A 19,633-nucleotide genomic window follows, 5' to 3' on the forward strand; every position below is an offset into this window, starting at 1 on the left:
GAACTATTCATCATATCTGATTTAATGGGATCATTATAACTGGCATTCAGCATGTGTTAATAGCATCTGACACACAGATATCTTCTTTTTTCTTTTGACTGTTGAATGAATAATGATCCATGATTTAGGTTTTCTTAATGACTCCTTAATATCAACTCTTTGGGCAAGAAAAACTGGTAAAATGTATGACATTTATTTTCTATTAGCAGCATGGAAAATGCGGCTGTTTGTACTCAAGGTAGATTTTTACGCTGCAGCTCTAATGATTTCTCAGGAAAAGCGGATGGTTACAAAGAGTGCATCTGCAGCATGAGTATCAAATGGCAGCATGTTAGCCAGAAATGGGAGAAAAAGTACAGACACAGGGACACTACTGCTGATTTATAAAGCAAGCAACATCTTGTACTTTTCAAAGAATTTATCACTTAATGGAAGCTTTCACAAGCTACAAATTGATGGGCTAGGATTTTCCTTCTGTATGTTAGAAATCATTGTCTGCAAAAAGAGCCGAGAGAAGACTTTCTTTTTTCCCACTCTCACCTATGACTCTCACTAAAGGTACGTTCTCTGTACGTTCTGGTGTGATGTAGGAAGAAGGCGTTATTTCCTTTGGCATCTAGCCTTAAGGACATTTCTAGAAGAGCAATAATGTTGTTGTGTCCCGAGCCCTAAAGTTTTTTTTCTGAGCCTCTTAATCTTGGACCATATTAATTAGAAAACTAGATTTGTTGCTGACGTCAGAGGGAACTTCATGTGCAGGAAAGCTCAGAGTGTGATGACAAACTATCAACCAAATCCAATAGGAGGGCTGGCACTTTTGCTGACACAGTGTGTAGTGCTGAAATAGGTTGGAGTTAGTGTGACAATGCAGAACACAGAAATCTATGTAATTGAGAAAGGACCTAATTTATACATCATGTTCTACTCCCCAGCTCAGATTTTAAAATATGGTAAACCTGGTTTTGAAGTCCTTTCAATGCCCTGGACCCCCCTGTTGCCTCTGGCAAGGATACTTTTTCCCATCATTCCTCTTACGATAATCTTTAGGGTGTTCACAACTGCCTTTTGGATTCATTATTGCAAATTTGCATACTCTTGCTCCCTAATACTTGTGATTCCATGTTTCAGTAGCTTCTTTCAGAGAATAGTGCACCCGCGTTTCCATATTGGAAGGAACCAGCTCCTTTCCTCCATGTCTCTTTCCTCTCAAAATCTTCCACATGTTTCCTGCTGGCTCCTTTTTCCAGCTCTCATTTTTATTAGCAGTAACCAGGGGACACATGTGCTTTTTAAAGTGAAATCTCTTTCCCAGCCCTACAGTAAAACTAATTCCATGATCACCAGGCCTTTCACATCCTGCCCACCTGCAATGACCGTGCTAATGTGCATGTAAGGAGCTGGGCTTTTGGTCAGCATTGCAGTTAGGATCATTAACATTATTTTTAATCCCCCTTGATTTATTTCTATTATCTTTGAGAAAATATTAATGATCATTCACTTGAGTACTTTACAGATGAGCAAATGGAGGGAAGAAATGTTGAAATGTGCTCAATGGTGCTCAAAATTAGGAGAGCATTACAATTGCCTGGGAGCTTTTTAAAAAGTACCATGGGATACGTTTTAATAGAGGTGGCTCAGGAATTTGTGTTTTCAGCAAGTGCTTTGGGGTGCTTCAGGTACACTGGGTACCAAACCTACGTTTGGGCACCTCTGTTACACAATACAATTGGTTATAATCATGGAATCTCTGTTACCCAGATTTGTTTTTTTTTTAAATTCACTTTGGTGATTACTCTATTATAATTAAAAATTAGCTTTAAATCATGAGTGACAGTTTTATTTTCCAAACTGTTAAAATGAGAACTTTTTTTCCTTAAAGCAATTTTCTTTCATCTGAAGAATGAGTCTATCAGTACCCTTGTAGTTATGGTGGGGTTTTGGGCGGAAGGTTTGTTTTCTCATGCCAGGTTTCTTTTCATTTTTCAATTTTTGATACCATAGGCCAGGTGTCATATAATGCATGATTCTTCCCATGACTGAATTAAATTGCTGCTTTGACTTCAGAATCAGTCAGTGTTATCTCTGAACCTCAGCAGTAACACCAGTTCTCATCCAAATGGACATGTGGTTCAATATTAGGGTGAGAAGGGTTAATTATATTTTATCCACTTATTTGAATATTTATTAATACTTAAAGAACAAATTTTAATCTGATTGAAAGCAATATTTTCTCCTTAAGAACCTGTGTGAAAGCTTGTTAATAAGAATATTAATTCATTTGAACAATCACATCACTCTATATACTTCTTTGAATTGGAAGTATACATATGTAGTCTGTGAAGCAAACACAGAAGAATTTTACTATATGAATTATTTCTGAGACTTCGACAGTAAGTATATTATCTGAAGGAGATTACTCAACGTTCTTCCTCTCTGTTTTCTTTTGTATCAAATTGCTTCCCAAGGAGTAAAGCAAAAAACATTCCTGTGTTTCCTCAGCAGTTTTATTACCTGGATAAGCTATTAAAGAAAATTGGATAAGTTCTAAGAGCATTTGTTTACAAAGTTGAGTACAGTCTTCTGAAGAGATTAAATACACACCAATATGGAGAGCAGCATAAATAGAACTGTTTTCTCTATACAAATTTTTGAAATGCTGAGTTTTGGCCTAATTCTTTTCATAGGTAATAGAACTGTGACATTCACAGATTGTGGTATTGTAGGTATTACCAGATTGAAATCAGATTGTCAGGGTCTGAATTCACTTATTTCTAGTTGTTTAACCTTGGGCAAATGACTTTACTTCCCTAAGCCTCACTTTTCGCATCTGTAAAATAAGACTATTAATTGTATCTACTTTATAGGATTGTTTGTAAAGAGCTTGACAAAATACTAGGCCCAGAGGAAGTGTTCAATACATAATAGCTACTAGTATCATTTAAGGTGAATTATTTTACAAATGATGAATTTCATTTATTACATATTCACTTCCCCTAATTTAATCAAATTTTCAATGAATAAGCTTAACTTCAAATTTTCTGGATAACTTTCATCCCTACACCAACTGCTACAAAGAACCCCCTACAAGAAGCAAACTGAAAACCAACTAACTTGTTTGGAAATATTGGTCGAAATGAATTGGTTGTAAACCTTCAATAAAAGCTATCTAAAATCAAGACAGGCTAGTATTAAATGGTAAAATGCCTAGATGTAATTCATCTTAACAAACACTTACTAATAACCAACAAATGCTGACTGGTGTGCTAGAAAAAGAAGGAAATAATTACATTTATGATTGCCTACTCTAAGCCCCCTTGTTCTGGGTTCAACATACATCATCTTATTTACGTCTTCGCAATTATGCTGTGGAGTAGGTATTCTTACGTAAGTAACAGTCCCAGGTCACTCTATGCTTTTTCCAAAGATAAACCTCATCGGTAGGCACTGTGGAGAAGATTTAATGAATGAAGGGAAGGGAGGGCTTTAAACAAAACTGTCTAATATGCACAGAATGCGCACCAGACTAGTTGTTTCCAAACATTTAACTCTAGCAGAGGGATGCTCCAGTGAAATGAAGTCCAGTATAGAAAAAGACGACAGTGAGTGCTGCTTTGGTTGAAGCAGGGTTGGTGGACTTCAGGACCTCCAGATGCATACTTCTCCTTCTCATTCACTGTGTGAAGCCCCTAATTTCCCTCTGCACAAACTCCTGGGGATTTAGGCACTGGTTCCAAGATAATCCTCCCCAATTTACAGATTCAGACTAAGCTGAGCCCGAGAGATATTAAGTAAGTGGTTGCTCTGTTTCCTGATTAGTTTATATCTCCTAGGTAATTAGATGTCATGGTCAAGGAATTTTAATTCCATTCTGTGTCTAAGGCATGTTTCATATCAGAAAGTAATGATGTTGGCCAAGTTTTTTGGATGAGGCATGTATAACTTTTATATGCTGAGCACGTCTTATTTGGATAAAAGAATACACTGGAAAATTTTAGCTCATGAAGCCTATTAACTATTATATCATGATCAGTATCAATATATCACTTGGAATCGGGGCAGGGCTTACATGGCGTTTACAACCTCATTGAGATGACAGAATCAGGCAGATGTCAGTCAGAGGGGACTTGTCTGCACAGACAAATTCTGCAGAATTTGTTTGGGACAGAGGTGTTGGCCAACCGGGTAAGGATATTGATTATATACAGAGTACTGAGCAAATGTTTTAAACTATATTTACAAATTTTCATATCTAATCTCTTTTTAAATATATTGACTAAGAATAAAACACTCTTTGTAAGTTTAATAAGATTTATTCATTTATTTATTTTTAAATGATCCAATATAACATATCTACTTGTTATAATTTCTACTTAAAATCACAAATCTGTATGTTAGTCAATTTCACATTTTATTTTCTTAATTACACATTGTAATTGGAACACAGATAACTTAATTAGCTGAAAGCCCTTAAACATTAATAAAAGTTAAAATCTACACAAAATACAGAATTATAAATACTATGGTTTGATTATCTTAGTAATTTTGCACTTAATTCCAATCTTCCTAGGTCAAAAATGAGTACCTACAGAGAAAATAATATATGCCATCAGAAGCAATTTGGGGAAGTGACTTTTCTGTGGTAAGTTGGTCTCTAAGATTTATAATTTTCCACATTGAACAGGGTTGATCTGTTGTGATCAATAGATTACAGAAGAAGTGATGATTGTGTCACCCTCCAGATTAGGTTATAAAAGATACAGCAGGCTCCCCTAGATTGTTCTTCCCTTCTTGGATTGCTCACTGTGGGGAAGCTGGCTGTTCTGTGAAGAGGAAATTTAGTCAGCCCTGTGGTTCACATGGTGGAGGACTGAGACCTTCAGCTGTTAGCCAGCAAGGAACTGAGTTCTGCCTGAAACCACAGGAGTGAGCATAAAAGCTGATTTCCAGCACCAGGTAGGCTTCCAGATGACTGAATCCCAGCCAACAGCTTGGCAACACCTCATAAAAGTCTCTCAGCCACAACCATCCAGCTAAGCTATTCCCAGTTTCCTGTGCCTCACAAACTGGGTGAAATAATAGAAGTTATCTTAAGCTGCAAAATTTTGGAATAATTTTTTAGGCAGCAATAGATAACTGATGTACTTTTCATGCAAATTTCCTGAGTTTGCCTTCTCAGTTCCTGTGGTTTAATAAATGACGAAAACTTTTATTTGCCGCTTTGGGATTGAATTTTTATATTCAGTGCTGATGGAATACATTGAGCCCTATACACATTTGCTGTATCAGTGACTCCATAATTAAAGAATCTTGCATTTTCTTTTTCACTTTCTGCCTCATGGCACCATACAGCTATTGCATGCTTTAAATTATATTCAGTGGAATTTTGAGTATCTCTCATTGACTTCCCCCACTTAGGCACAACATCTAGCATTACTGTGGTTATACTTTCCTGTACAATCTCTGTTGTCTTATCTCCATGCCTTTATTAACGCCGTTCCTTCTGTCCAAAATGGTTTTCCCCTCTAGTTCTATCGGGTGATATCTTGTCTATCTTTCAAGACCCGCTTATATAGAACTTTCTTGTCAACCATCCTTTCTCAAGAGAAGACCTATCCATCTGTGTTTCTGTTGCTTATAAATGAGAAAAAAGAGCACAGTATTTTGAAATTTCTTACTCTTATTGGCTTGTGTTCCAACATCAATGCATGCTTTAAGAGCAGAGTTCATATGAGTTCACGGTTTGTCCTCCATAGCATCTAACACTGTTTAGATACAAAGGAAATAATCCCATTGAGCCAGTTTAATGTGGTTAGAATTTGTTGGAGAAGGACTATTTTCTGTAAAATCATGATTGCTATTAAGCCCCAAAGAAACATTACATAATTCTGTACCAGAAATACTTAGGGCCCAGACAATGTGAGAATGAAGCTGTTCCACATGCTAGTTTTGGTTCAGTTGTTTCTTAACACATTCTTTGCTAGATATTCTGTGGATAGCACTAAGTTGATTTGAGCGCCCAGAATGTATAACATATAGTAAATGTGTGGTGAAAATATGTTGAATATATGACTTAATTAACGGTAGCTTAGAGAAGTGTGAAATGCTAAGACACGCACACACACGGAAATAGTCACAAGACCAAAACTGCTCTGTATTAAGAGATTTAACATGCATTCCTTCATGAGGCTGCTGAGGAAGTGTCAATTAATTAGTTCTCTAGAGTAAAGCTAAGAATCCCGAATTGAAGAACTAATTTTTCCTCTTTTCTTTAGCTGTAGATTTTCAGAATTGAAAATAGTAATACTGGGGGAAAAAAATGTTCTTATCAGCCAGCCTGTAATAAGTCAACATAGTCTATTTTCATTTTAATATGAACATGCAAAACACTTTTTTTTGTTAAGAATTGAAACATTTCCTGAAATAGCTTAAAAGTAAAACAGCAAACGGACTTCATTCATTTCACCTTATTCCATGATTTGTATCTTTATTTTCAAAAAGAGAGAATTAAAATTTAACTGCATTTTAACTTCATCTTTGCCTTCAACAAAATTTTGCCATTTACTCAGATTTTTCTATTACATAAATGAAACCTTAGTGTATGATGTTGGAGTTATGTTAGAAAAGAATTCATTTCAGTTGGGATATAGTGTCAAACAAAAAAAAGAAAAGAAAAATTTCCAGGTCATTGTGTGCAACACAATAGTAAAACATTTGATTTACTGCATAACTCTCTCTGGGTTATTTTACACAATGGAAAACACAGTATAGTGTCTGTTTAGCTCTCTTGACTATATCATGTAATAAAAGGAGTATTTTTCTTTCGATACAGAAGTGAGAAGCTATGGGTTAAACCTCAGCAGACAAAATAAGGTGTTGTATCTATTTACTCTGCTGAGGACAGTACTGAAAAATACTTTGTTTTTGTAGTGGAGGTGCTGTGACAGCCTAGATCTTAGTGACTACTTACAGTGTCTTTGTGGTGTTCAATAAAGGAGAAATAAAGAAATAAAATTGTCATTTTCTTGGAATTCTATCTACGCTTTCATTCCCACAGCCAATATAAAGCATGTTTGTTGGGAACAATCTTTGATTGGAATGAGATTCTTGGTCTGGTCATAGAAAGATGGATGGCCTAAAGAATTCTTGCTTTGCCAGCTTTCAGAAGGACACCAGTAGCATGTGTACCTGTTTGTCCTTTGTTGAAACTTCAAGAGATTTTCTTCTGGCAAAGTATGCTACTTTATGTTGAAAGGTTTTAACACAACCACAGTCCAGTAAATACACATCAGGACTTCCACCTGTTGTCTTTGAGCCTTGTATTCTTTTTCCAGTTATGGAAAACAGCTGTCACTGCAGGATATCTGGATGATCTGACAATCATTGTAACACAAAAAGAGGAGATACTGGCTAATCAACATTTAATTCATTGCTATGGCTGGGATTTTGACATACATCTCAGTTCCTCTTCCAGTGGCTGACAAGGTGAGAACACATTCTCACCATATGTATCTTCCATCATCCTATTCCTTATGGCTGTTCCAAATTTTCAATTTTACTTTTTCTCCTTATCTTTTATTCTCCTAACATTGGCGCTCTGTTTGTAAAGCCTTCAGAAGTTTCCTGTCTCTCATCAGATAAAGACCAAGTGACCATCCTTTCTGTCCTATGGCCCTTTGTGTCTCATGCATGGCACTCTATGATTTGGTTTCTATCTCTATTTTACCCTCTGTTTTACCCTCTAATCACAGGTGATAAAGTCAAGCCATTGCCAGCTGCTCAGAATTGCCAGAACAGTTCCTACTTTTTGACATCTCTGACCCTTTATATATGCTGATCTCTCTCCCTGGATTGTCTGAATTTAGCTTTATATACTCAGGAAACTCCTATTCATCCTTGAACACACAGTTCTGGTACCATCCTCAGTGTCACCTTCTCTTCTCTGTCCAAAACTGATTTCTTATGCATACGTTTATCATTGTAGTTACTGAATTATTAGTCTTTCTGTCCATCTCTCTCCTCTTGTGTATTCGCTGTGAACAGGGATATTTTGCATCCTACGCACAGTACCTAAGCACAGCCCCTGGCATATACTAGGTGCTAATAAATGTGATCAAATTGAGAAGTATTGAGCATTTCACCGCATCTCCTTAGTGGCCATGTCGCTCCCAGCTAGCAAGCTATGCTAAGAATCCACCCATAGAATTTAATTTTCTTTTATTTCCAATCTTTTAATGCATCACCATTTTCTTTCCTTTTCTCCTAAATTATAAGAACTACATTACTTGCATAGCAATTTCTCCCTAGCATAAACTCAGATATTTTTCAAGATGCCCTATTGAAATAAATCTGAAGACCAGGAATTAATTTTAAAAATCCTTCAGCAAATGCCACCCCAACGCCCACTGCCACCCACATAAATGTTGGTTGTGAAATAGTTAAGGAGCAAAATATCTGAGCTATTGTGGACAGTATGTTGTCTCACTAAGAAAGTAGTATAGTGTCCATTTTTATATGTATTATTTTTAGCATTAATACAATTTCAAAGTGTCTTTTATTCTGTCTAGAAAGTAATAAAAAGTATGCTTCCCATTGGCACAATGTGATCAGAACACTGAGGCAACTTACCGGAAAACATATAGGATACAGAGTAGAAAGGAAAAGAAACCCATAGGCCACCAAAATATAATGAGAATAAATTTCTTAGTGATAGGTAACCAGTGGCTTTGAGTATATAGCAGATTATAAAAAGCTGCTTCTCTTGAGTGCAACTGATTAACAAAATGTATTTAAAATAGACTTCATTCAAACTCAGGAGCCAAGATTCAGTATTTTCTCAAAAAATAATAAATAAGACCCACATGTAAGTAATTAATATTCTAGCAAAGAAAAAACATAGTATACAACACATAGAAAAAGATAATCAAGACAAAACAAAAAGAAGATAAAATCAGAATTGCAGACAATATATTTGGCTCAAGGCTTTCAATCAGTCTTAAATTATGAACTGGAAATTTCTATCAGAATTACCTTAGGCAGACTGCACAGTCTTCTATATGTATTTACACCCATGTTAACCATAGAGTATGAGTTTGAAGCACGCTCAAGCTTGTATGTCTGTTTTACTGATAGCAGTGTTCCACAATTAACTCTTGTTTGTGCTCCACCAAGTTTTGTTCTTGGTTTACATGCTCACTAAATGGCATAGAATAAGTCCTAAAGTGAAATAAAGAAAAAATAAAAGGCAGACCCCAAAATCAATTTTTAAAAACCCCAACAACAAACAAATCAAAACATGCGGTTTGCATAGACTTTGAGGGTGGGGGCAAGCATGTTGACATACCTGGACGTGTTCTGAAAGTACCACTGCATACCACGTGGGGTTTTCATTCACATGCCTCTCACTGAACCTGAGACACCAGGAAAGGGTTGATGTCATTCAGCAAACAACAAAAGTAGTAATTTCAAAACAGGAAATATTATAACATTTATAAACAAGGAGATTAAAAGAAGACTGTTTTGGTGCTTAAATGATTAAGCCACAGGAATCTTTGAAAAATAATGTTTCTAAAAACATTTTCTGTAGAACATTATCCCGTTAGAATAGACTGACTGTGAAAAATTTAAAAATCCAATGGCTAAATATTTGGAAAATGATGCTGGAATTGTTTGCAAATTGTTCTAGTTTTGCTGGTGTTATCTAAAATACTAAACTTCATCCCTCATTCAAAAAGCGCTCCATGAAGAAAGTCAGGTTTCCTCCAAGTGATTTTTATTTCTGATAAAAACAGTTCTGTTTTTTTAAAAAAGTTCTACTTTCTCGAATTCTCTCTTGCTATGGTTTGAGAGTTTTTGGTTTTAACAAACCATCTGAAAACTTCAGTTAGTCATTTTTCCTCTTAGGTATGTTGATTATATTCAGTGGCATTAAGTATTATTTTTGTGCAAATGGCTACAAAATTAAAATTTTAGAAGCATCTTCTAGAATTTTAATGATATCAGTTTATTTCAGAAATAAATGGAGCACCAGCCAAGCTCTAATTTAACATCCCTGTCTATGCCCTAATTCACTCGTACTGTTTTCTTAGCCCCCGCATTGCTTGTGTGGTTTTACAGTCTGAGCAGAGATACACTTGGAGGAGCAATTGGACGAAACGTGGTAAGAAATAATTTGAAATATATTGAGGAGCCTCATCCCAGGACACTCATATGAAACTGGAATGTAACCTTTGGGAAACTCTGATGACCTTGTGAACTGATCAGAAACATCTAGAATAAGATGTCATTTTGTGTACATTCAGAATCCAAAAGACAGAGCCATCTTATGTTGTGAAACAATGGCCTTTGTTCATCAGTGTCTGTGTTATGGCGGATTCTTGAGTTTGATGGGGTGAGACTCTTTAATTTAATTCTGAGTACAGCACATTGGATCCTAATGAGCCGGGTTTTCCCTATTGTCTAATCCACTTTGTCTATCGTTAGATGCTTAGGGAGGCTACTAAAAGTCCATTAGATTGGAATGCAAAAAAATGGGCCCCAGATGACCTAAAAGAGAGAATCTGCCTCACTTGTGGAGTTATAACTAAGTTCTTGGCTTACTGAAAGTTAAAGTGATAAAGAAGCAATAAGTATTTAGTAGTTTTTAAAATTTAACTTCTGCTGTTTTTTTTTAAAACAATGAATATGGATAAAATGATAGTTCTGTCCATTTGCCTATCACTGCATCAAGCATGTATATTTAAATGGTTTTACCAAATTCAGAGGTTAGTTTTAGAGTGGCCTAATTTAAACTACACGCGGCCTGGTGTACTCAACACATGCACTAAGATGACAGAATAGCACATCTTGCACAGGGCCTGGCGTAGAGCAGGCGCCCAGTTTCTGCTCAGTAAGTGCCAGCTGTTTCATCATGTCCTTCATTGCCATTACACACATTGTACTTACAGTTTACAAAGTCAAACTGGATTCTTACTCTTTCACTAATCACACATTGTCCCACACAATCTTTTTTTTTTAGGTTATTATAAGATATTGAATGTAGTTCCCTGTGTGATAGAGTAGGACCTTGTTGTTTATCTTTGTATATAGTAGTTAATATCTACTAATCCCAAACTCCTAGTTTGTTCCTCCCCCTCTTTCCCCTTTGGTAACCATAAGTTTGTTTTTTATGTCTGTTTCTGTTTTGTAAATAAGTCTGTGTCATTTTTTTAGATTCCACATATAAGTGGTATGATATTCATCTTTCTCTTTCTGACTTACTTCAGTTAGTATAATCATCTCTAGGTCTATCCATGTTGCTGCAAATGGCATTATTTCATTCTTTTTTTATGGCTGAGTATTATTCCATTGTTTATAGATACCACAACTTCCTTATTCTTTCGTCAATGGACATTTAGGTTGCTTCCCAATCTTTTTTTTGAAGTTTTTCTGATGGGGAAAATGTGTGAGCAAAATCTTACTTAAATTTTATGAAATAACTGTCACTGTCATTTATATTTTCTGGGTAAGGAAGGGGTCTCAGAGCAGCTTTAGTTCGAAAGGAAGAGGAGAAACTGGTAATCTTTCAAGTCTTACTGCCCACATCCTCATAGCCCTATGTGCATGCATCGTGCACCTTATTTTTCAGAAAAAAATAATTCTGATTTTGGTTTATTTCTTCTCACCATGTTTTAAAACAAATCTATTGTCCAGATTTGCAGTACACTTATTGTATAATTTTTACTTATATATGTTAACTTCAATCTCATAATGCACTCATGACACAGAGACATGAGACAATATGACTGTGGCTGATGAGAAAATTCATAACCTTTATCAGCATTTTAATTGTTTAACCATAGAATCAAAAGTTCCACCTATGCCTACAGGCTTTTCCAGGACTTCTCAGTCAGTACACAGGTTACAACATTTGCTTATCCTGTGTTGGAACGTACAGTTTTCTCTAACCTGGCCTTTTCAACCCCTCTTGAGATTTCTGAAATGTTCCCTGTTATCTTGTCGTGGTTTTATCTTTCCTTCTGCCATAATTTTCCCAATACTTACAGTAGTTATAAAAACTCTGATTTTATAACTTATGTAAAATGACAGATTCTGCTTTCTGATGGCTGTGCTCCTTTCTGATGTTTAAATATACATAGTGAGAAGACATCCTTTCCACCTTCACCTTGACTTTAGAATTAAGCCACATATAATATACCTTACAATTTACTGGAATTTTTCTTGTTGTAGTAATAACTTTTTATAGTAATTTCACAATATTTAAAATTTCAGTGATGTTTGTAATACTAGTAGTTTATCACCCAGAAAATCCAATGCCGCCAATTCTAAAAACATGAAAAAATCATAACCACTTGGTCTCGTTCAAATTATCGTTAAGTTAATAAAGTCTACAGAACATAAATAGGGAGCAATGGAGAAAAGGGAGTCTGATGGAATGAAAATTACATGCCTGAAACAGTTCCAATTAACAGCTACTTAAAAAACAGCTGATTAGGTAAGAGACCATTCCATCTGAGAGTAGAAGCCAAAGCGTTTATAAACTTTATCATCAACTAAAAGTGGAAAGGCCATAATAGCAATAAGGAAGAAACACATTCATGGAAGTGATTAAGGATTAGTATGTAGAAGACAGAAATGGTTAAGGTTTATTGCATTAATAATATCAAGAAATGGATCCAGAGATTTTTTTTTTAACCCTTGTAGTAAATGCTACCTTTGAATTGCTTATAGTTCCAGTAACTCATAAATGAATTTGATGAATTCTTTCTTTTTCTTTTTCTTTTTCTTTTTCTTTTTCTTTTTCTTTTTCTTTTTCCCTCCCTTCCTCCCTCCCTCCCTCTTTCTTTCTTTCTTTCTCCCTTTCTTTCTTTCTCCCTTTCTTTCTTTCTCCCTTTCTTCCTTTCTCCCTTTCTTTCTTTCTTTCTTTCTTTCTTTCTTTCTTTCTTTCTTTCTTTCTTTCTTTCTTTTTCTTTCTTCTTTTGCTTGTTTGACAATAAACAAGCCCATTGGTATCCATTTACTGTTTGAGCACTTGGTATTTTATTTCTGCAATTTCTTTTTAGATATAACTTTCAGGCATACCTATAAGAAAACGCGGCGTGCTAAATTTGGCATAAGAGCTATTCGTATCCATCTGTTTGCTTTAAAGTTGTAGACGTTTAAGAAACTGCAACTAATTTCTAACATTTTGAAAATGCAATCTTTTAGCTGTACTACTAGTTATGTTCGTATACCGCATATGCTTGTAGGGTGTTTTAGGAAAGTTTTCAAATTCATTGCCTCACTTGATCTTCACAAGATCCTGATGGGCAAGCAGAACAGGTGTTGTTATCACGGAAATAAGGTACAGAGAGGGAAAGTGTTTTGCGTGAGAATTCATAACAAATTATTTATTGGGAAGGCTATAATCAGAATCTCCATCTTCTCTGTTTTATTCAGTATCTTTAACATACCATTATTCTGTCATTTTGCATGCTTTCTTATTAGTCTCGACCATTTATTTTATTCAGAATAACTTACAAAAATTAAGCATGTGGACACATACTCTACTATGAAAGATTCACAATAAACTTTTGCAAATCACTTTACGACTGAAATGCATTTCCTTAAAACATTCTACAACCTCAGCACATGTGTGTTTGGGGCATGGTGCTATGCTTATTTTTATCGAGCTATCTTCTTAATGTATGAACTTCAAAAGAGCAAGGCCTCTGAGTTTTATGTCCTTTTACAGTATCTTGTATAGATATTTGTGACTTCTAACCCATGGAAGACTATGTTCTACTATAGTTTATTTTGTATTTATTTTACTTTGAACTCATAAAATGCTTGAAGAACCTACAGTAAAGGACACATCAAATAGGAGCAATAAAACCCAAGTCCAAAAAAGAAACATAAGTTCTAGGAATTAAAAAGGAAAATGTTAACAACACTCACTTAGCATTTACCATGAGTCAGGCACTGTTTTAAAAGTCACTTGTGTAAGAGACTGCATAGTTGCTGTGTTAAGCACTGAATTTTCTTATATCCAAATGAAGAAAGAAGAGGGAAGGGGAGGAGTAAAGGAAGGGAGAGGGACAGAGAAGGAAAGAGAGAAGGAGAATGAAATGATACTGTCATTTTTCAGAGCTTGCCAGGTACCAGGCTTACCATGGATGAGCTCACCATGTACCAAGATTCACAGGCAAGAATATTTGTATTGTCCCAATAGCCCTGCTGGCTGAGTTCTATTGATAACCTTATGTTAAATAGGGCGAAACAGAAAGAATGGGGAAGTAACTCACTCTAGAATACGTAATCACTTATCACTGGGATTCTGATTCATGAATCCAGCTCCAGAAATTACAAGGATTGACTATTTATTTAGGCAAGTTGTCTCTGCATGAAAAATTCTCCTTATCAGAAGGCAGAAAACCAACTAATTCCTCAGGGGACAATTTTTCCTGGCACTAAGTACTCACACATTTATTTAGTGGGATGAACAAGAAAGTTCTCAGTAACAGTTTATATTAGCGCAGAAAGAATATTTCAGGACCGTTCATGAAAGTCATTAAAAGCCTTGAAAATCAAAATTCGAAAAAGTAAAAATTTTTAAAGGTTCTCTATGGTTAATCAGAAAAAATAACAGGAATAATAACTTGGCTTCTAATGTCCCTGCTTTGAGCAGAGAGTTAGAACAAAACAAAATGTATATTGATGGTTGGTGTGAGACAAGAACCGTCACACAGTCTTGATTTCCTGCCTGTGAACAGTGTTATCCTCCATTATTGGTATTGTGTATAGACTGAGGTTAAATGTGACCCCCAATTTTTCTTCCTAGCAAATGTAGAGAAGACTTCTGAAGGAGTTAAGCATCAGTGCACCACCCAGTGCACGTCACCTCTGCACTAGGTTGCCTGCCTTCTACTGGATAATTTCTCCCCCTCAATAAATTGGTGGGCTGAGCTTCTATTCTTTTGTTGTCTCTGGACAAATATAGGCAATAGAAGACAGTATCCCACAAGGTGGAGCAAGATGGTGTTAGTGCAGGAATAATTAGAAAGAGAGAATGGGCAGGACAGGTTATTGGGAAACAGAATGAAAGGAGACACTCCCTAATGCCCCCAGCACCTCCTGATGGTCTAGTATCGTCACATTTTCTTTCACCGATTTTATGGGCTACACAGACTTCCACTATAAAGATAGTCCATGATTTATCCAAACTTTAGATTATTGTTGGCCTTTTAGACTTTTCCAATGTCTTATTTTTAAACATGGTATGGATGGAATCACTGTTAATAAATCTTAAGCTTTTCCTTAAAATATATAAAATATGGAATAAATGAGACCAACTGTTCACTATACCTGAGGCTATTATTTTCGTGCTTCCTAGAGAAATTTTGACTAGCCTCTCACATGATTGTAATAGAATCAACTGTGTGAAATTCGTAATAGTCAGAAATATATTTGACCCTTAAAAATTGCAGTTTTGTATGGTTCAATCTAAAGTGTAGCACTATACACAAAATAACAGCAGGGAGTACGATGTCCATTTTTGTTTGGTGGTTTATACTTTTCTTATTTATTTGTAAAAGCTCTTTAGAAAGTCCATTCACACACCAAGTTAGATAAATATTTGACTGTTTTTTAAATTAGTGATTCATATTTGTAAATTTAATTCTTTAGATTTTTTAAAAAAATGTATTCTGGACTATAGTGTGTGGTATTAGGAGGAGGAGGAGGAAGAGGATTAATAGTGAGTTACTCCAGCAAGGTTTATGTATCACTTATTCCTTTCCCCACTAAGTTAAATGCCAGGTTTACTTTACATAAAACCATTCAGTATATTAGGGGTTTTCTACTGAATACAGCAACTTGAAGGACTCTGGGAAACGGGTGAGGCCTCTCAACCTTAATTTCAAATTTTTGCTGAAAGTAAGAGTCCCTGTGGCCAAAACAAGACACACAGGTCAGTTAAGTCTCTCTTAAGTTGATTAATTTCTATCCAGGAAGTACCCTTCAAGTCCCTAAGGAATCTGAAAAAGAAGGAAAAGGACAAATAAAACCACTAGCAGTAGCAAGAGACAGCTGGAAACATTTTTCTCTCTGCTTCTCTTTGTTTAAGTCTTTGTGTTTTTCCGTGTCTTTCTGATTCACTTTCTTTTATACACTCTGTCTTCTAACACCAGTCAAGCTGCCTTGTTATTGTCCTGAAGTAGAAAACTGATAGGAATATTTTGGGGAAAAAAGTTAAAATATTTTCAAAAATACTTTTATGAAAAATTTAGAGGTGGAGTGAGGCTCCCCTATTCCATGAGTTGTTTTATATTTTACTGATGTTTGAGGGAGAAAGTGAAAAGCATCCCATGGTGTTTAGGCAGGAAGGTTGGTCCAGAAAGTTCCTCTTCTCAACTGGGATGTTTGCACAACTGGACTTACACTCTTTTTTACAGTTTGGAACCATGCAGTTCACCTGGCCAGTCCACTGAAAATTCTTTAATATTTAAATCAGTTATGACTTAATGTCCTGGAATACTTGACAGACTGCTATTGGGAAGATCAGTCAGCTAGAAATAGGCCCGATATTTGGTGGGATAGAAACTGGCCACATAAAAGCGAGTAATGTTTGCTGAGAAAATTGTTCAGAAATTTTTTTAAATGCTGAGATGCAAAAGTAGGAGAGTCATTGTGATTACAGCAGTGTAACCTGCCTTCTAATCTTGCTGGACACACCCCAAAATACATCAATTTGGAAAAAAAAAAAAAGCAAGTACTAAAGAGGGATCAAGAATGTCATCAGAAAGAAAGCAGAGACAAATGTTCTACACCAGGAGAGGGTAAATCTTTTCTGTAAAAGGCTTAATAGTCAAGAGTCCAGGCTTCATCAGCCGTGTGGGCTCTGCAGAAACCACTGACCTCTTGTCACGGTTGTGTGAAGGCAGCTACAGACAGCACGTGAACAAATGAGTGTCTCTCTGCGTTCCCACCGAGCTTTATTAATGGACACAAAAATCTGAATTTTCCATGATTTTCACTTGTCACGACCTTTGATTTTTTTTTTCCAACTATTTGAAAATGTGAAAAACAGCCTTAGTGTGTGAGCCACACAAAAACAGCTGCAGCCAGATTCGGCCGTGGACGGCACTGGATGACTCTTACTCTACACGATAAAATCAAATGAGAGTTTGATTCAATAGAAAGGAGCTCTCCAAATCAGAACCTTTGGAGCAGTTTCAGCCCACTATTTAACTCTAGAGAACAATCTCGAGTATTTAAATTTAGAATTTTTAACATCAAGTATCTGAAATAAATGGAAATTGCATTGAAAAGCAAAATAGGTGGAAAACACCCAATCGTATGAGTGATTTGTTGTAATTAAGAAATGACAAGAACAATTGTATCCTTTATCAAGCAAAACAGGAATCAATACACATGTCCCTAAATCTAAACTTATCCACTTATCTAAAGTCATGTGGTTAAATAAGTTAATTAGTTGGTTTATTCATGTAAATCTCACTTTATTGCCTTGATCTGGAGAATTTGGGCTGTGGATTTTTACCATTACTCCCTCTTTTCACTTTGCACATATTAAAAATTAATTACTTTTTTTGCCTCTATACCTAAAAAATGAAGCAGTGTCAGAGTTTCATTATAACTAGCCTTTAAAAAAAAAGAGGGGAACAAAAAGGTTGCAAAAAATTGATTCAACATATATTTATTGCCTGCTTTGTGCTGTGTGCCGTTCCAAGCAGTGGGACTAGAATGATAAACAACACCAGTGACAAGAATTTTTATTTGAAATGTGTCAAGACAGGCATTAACAGAAGCGATAATAACATCATTGTTTTGAACTGCAGAAAAGACTCACATTAATTAAAAGAGTCCGCTTGGACATCATTGTGTTGTTAGACTAGCTAATATGATGGACTTACGCAGATACACAACATGCATTTCGCAGTACTTATATGACATTGATAAAGTGACGAATTAAACTGAAAAATGCAAATAATTCTACATACTTGGAGCATGGGAACAATTTGCTTCCTGAGTTATAAATAGGAGGATGCTCCCCTAACATCCTTCTGGACAAATAAATGTTGTGTTGAAGGGCCTGAGACCGATTCCCATAAAAATGCATTAAAATTTTAGTGCCTGCTTGGGACATGTTTGAATCTGCCCTGCAATATTTCAGGAGGTCATAAAAAGAAACTTTTGAAATATGATATAGAAGGCAACAGACATAATCAAAAATAGGCTTAGGGCATCGGTCATCGAAATAAAAATGAGCAAGGAAGAGGATCAAAATTGAAAACTATCTTATGGGCTTCTCTAGGAGGAAATGTGTTACATTTATGTTTTAAATCCATATTTAATTTTGAGATAATTTTCAAGGGGGAGAGAAAAGTCCTAGGATCTTAATTTTTAGTAAGTGTTCCAGGTAAAATTTAACATTAAAGAACGTTAGCTTATCTTTGTCCACTTGGTCTTTATATGAAGGTCTTTAAGAGATGCTGGGGGGAAGAAAATCCAGATAGGAATTTTTGGAATAGACATAAATATGGTTATATGCCATACATCTCTTAGGTCCATTTGGAAAGCTTTTCTTTTAAGTAAAATTTCTACATTTTTCAAAATTCACATCATTTAAAAATTACCCTAAGGGCTAAACTAGATAATAGGAAGAGATTAAATAAAAGCATGTAGAAAACATTTGGTTTTATACTGCACTTTAAAATTTCATTTTTTGTTTTTACGATTGCATCTAAGTTCACTTACTCAGAGTATCTCAATGACTCAAAAAGAGCATCTGGAAAAAATAACTCATACATGCACACGGCATAAATGCTGCTCACTCCTTTTTGCCTCATTGTATTCAATTTAACAGCACTTGTGAAATGATACTCTTGGAATTGATTATATGCCATATTTATTTTAAATTTGCAAATGGTCTTGCTATGAAAACATCAGTAGTCATTAAAGAATTTCATGCTCTAAGTAAATTCCCAGATAGAAGGGTATAGTGAGATTGAAAATATTCACCTATTCAAAAAAAATCATCTAAAATGCAAATTTGACAAATTCTACCTTTGCCTCCTCTCCCTACCTTTATTCACTGTGTAAGAGAAATGAAGAAGTGTGTATTTTCAAAAATACTTTCGTTGAAATTTTCAGTTCAGGTGCAACCCCTGAATAAGTATCTCTTTGGAACGTTATATCTTTTTACATTAATTTAGGATTATCCTGCCAAACAATGAAAATTATGGACTTTCTTTTTCAAAGATGAACTGCAGTAACTCTGTAACTTTTAGTTGATAAATCAACTGACTCAGGTGATTTTAAATAAAGAATATTGTGTGGAAAGTAAAACTCACTCCTCCCTCCCCACAAAACAAAACAAAACAAAACAAAAAACCCTCAAATTACCATACAAGTGAATTAAGTCAAAGACAAATACCACATGATATCGCTTAGATTTGGAACCTAAAAGAATGAGACAAATGAACTTATTTACAAAACAGAAATAGAAAAAGACATAGAAAACAAACTTATGGTTACCAAAGGAGAAGGGAGGTTGGGGGAGGAATAAATTGGAAGTTTGGCATTAGCAGATACAAACTACTCTATATAAAATAGATAAACAACTAGGTCCTACTGTGGG

At 35.4% G+C, this 19,633-nt stretch overlaps 1 long non-coding RNA gene across 3 annotated transcripts in view; it reads left to right on the forward strand.

Moving 5' to 3' along the window:
* LOC116154360 (uncharacterized) overlaps positions 1 to 19,633 on the forward strand; it is a 676,189-nt gene that overhangs the window by 455,421 nt on the left and 201,135 nt on the right. For 2 of the 3 annotated variants that reach the window (XR_010381289.1, XR_010381288.1), the window contains exon 7: positions 4,568 to 4,639. This is a non-coding gene — a long non-coding RNA (uncharacterized LOC116154360). Of the gene's footprint in view, positions 1 to 4,567; positions 6,412 to 19,633 lie in introns of those variants that run through there. The other variant, XR_004138228.2, reaches the window with a different exon arrangement.

The sequence above is a fragment of the Camelus dromedarius genome, chromosome 6, assembly GCF_036321535.1.
Source record: "Camelus dromedarius isolate mCamDro1 chromosome 6, mCamDro1.pat, whole genome shotgun sequence".
NCBI lineage: Eukaryota > Metazoa > Chordata > Mammalia > Artiodactyla > Camelidae > Camelus > Camelus dromedarius.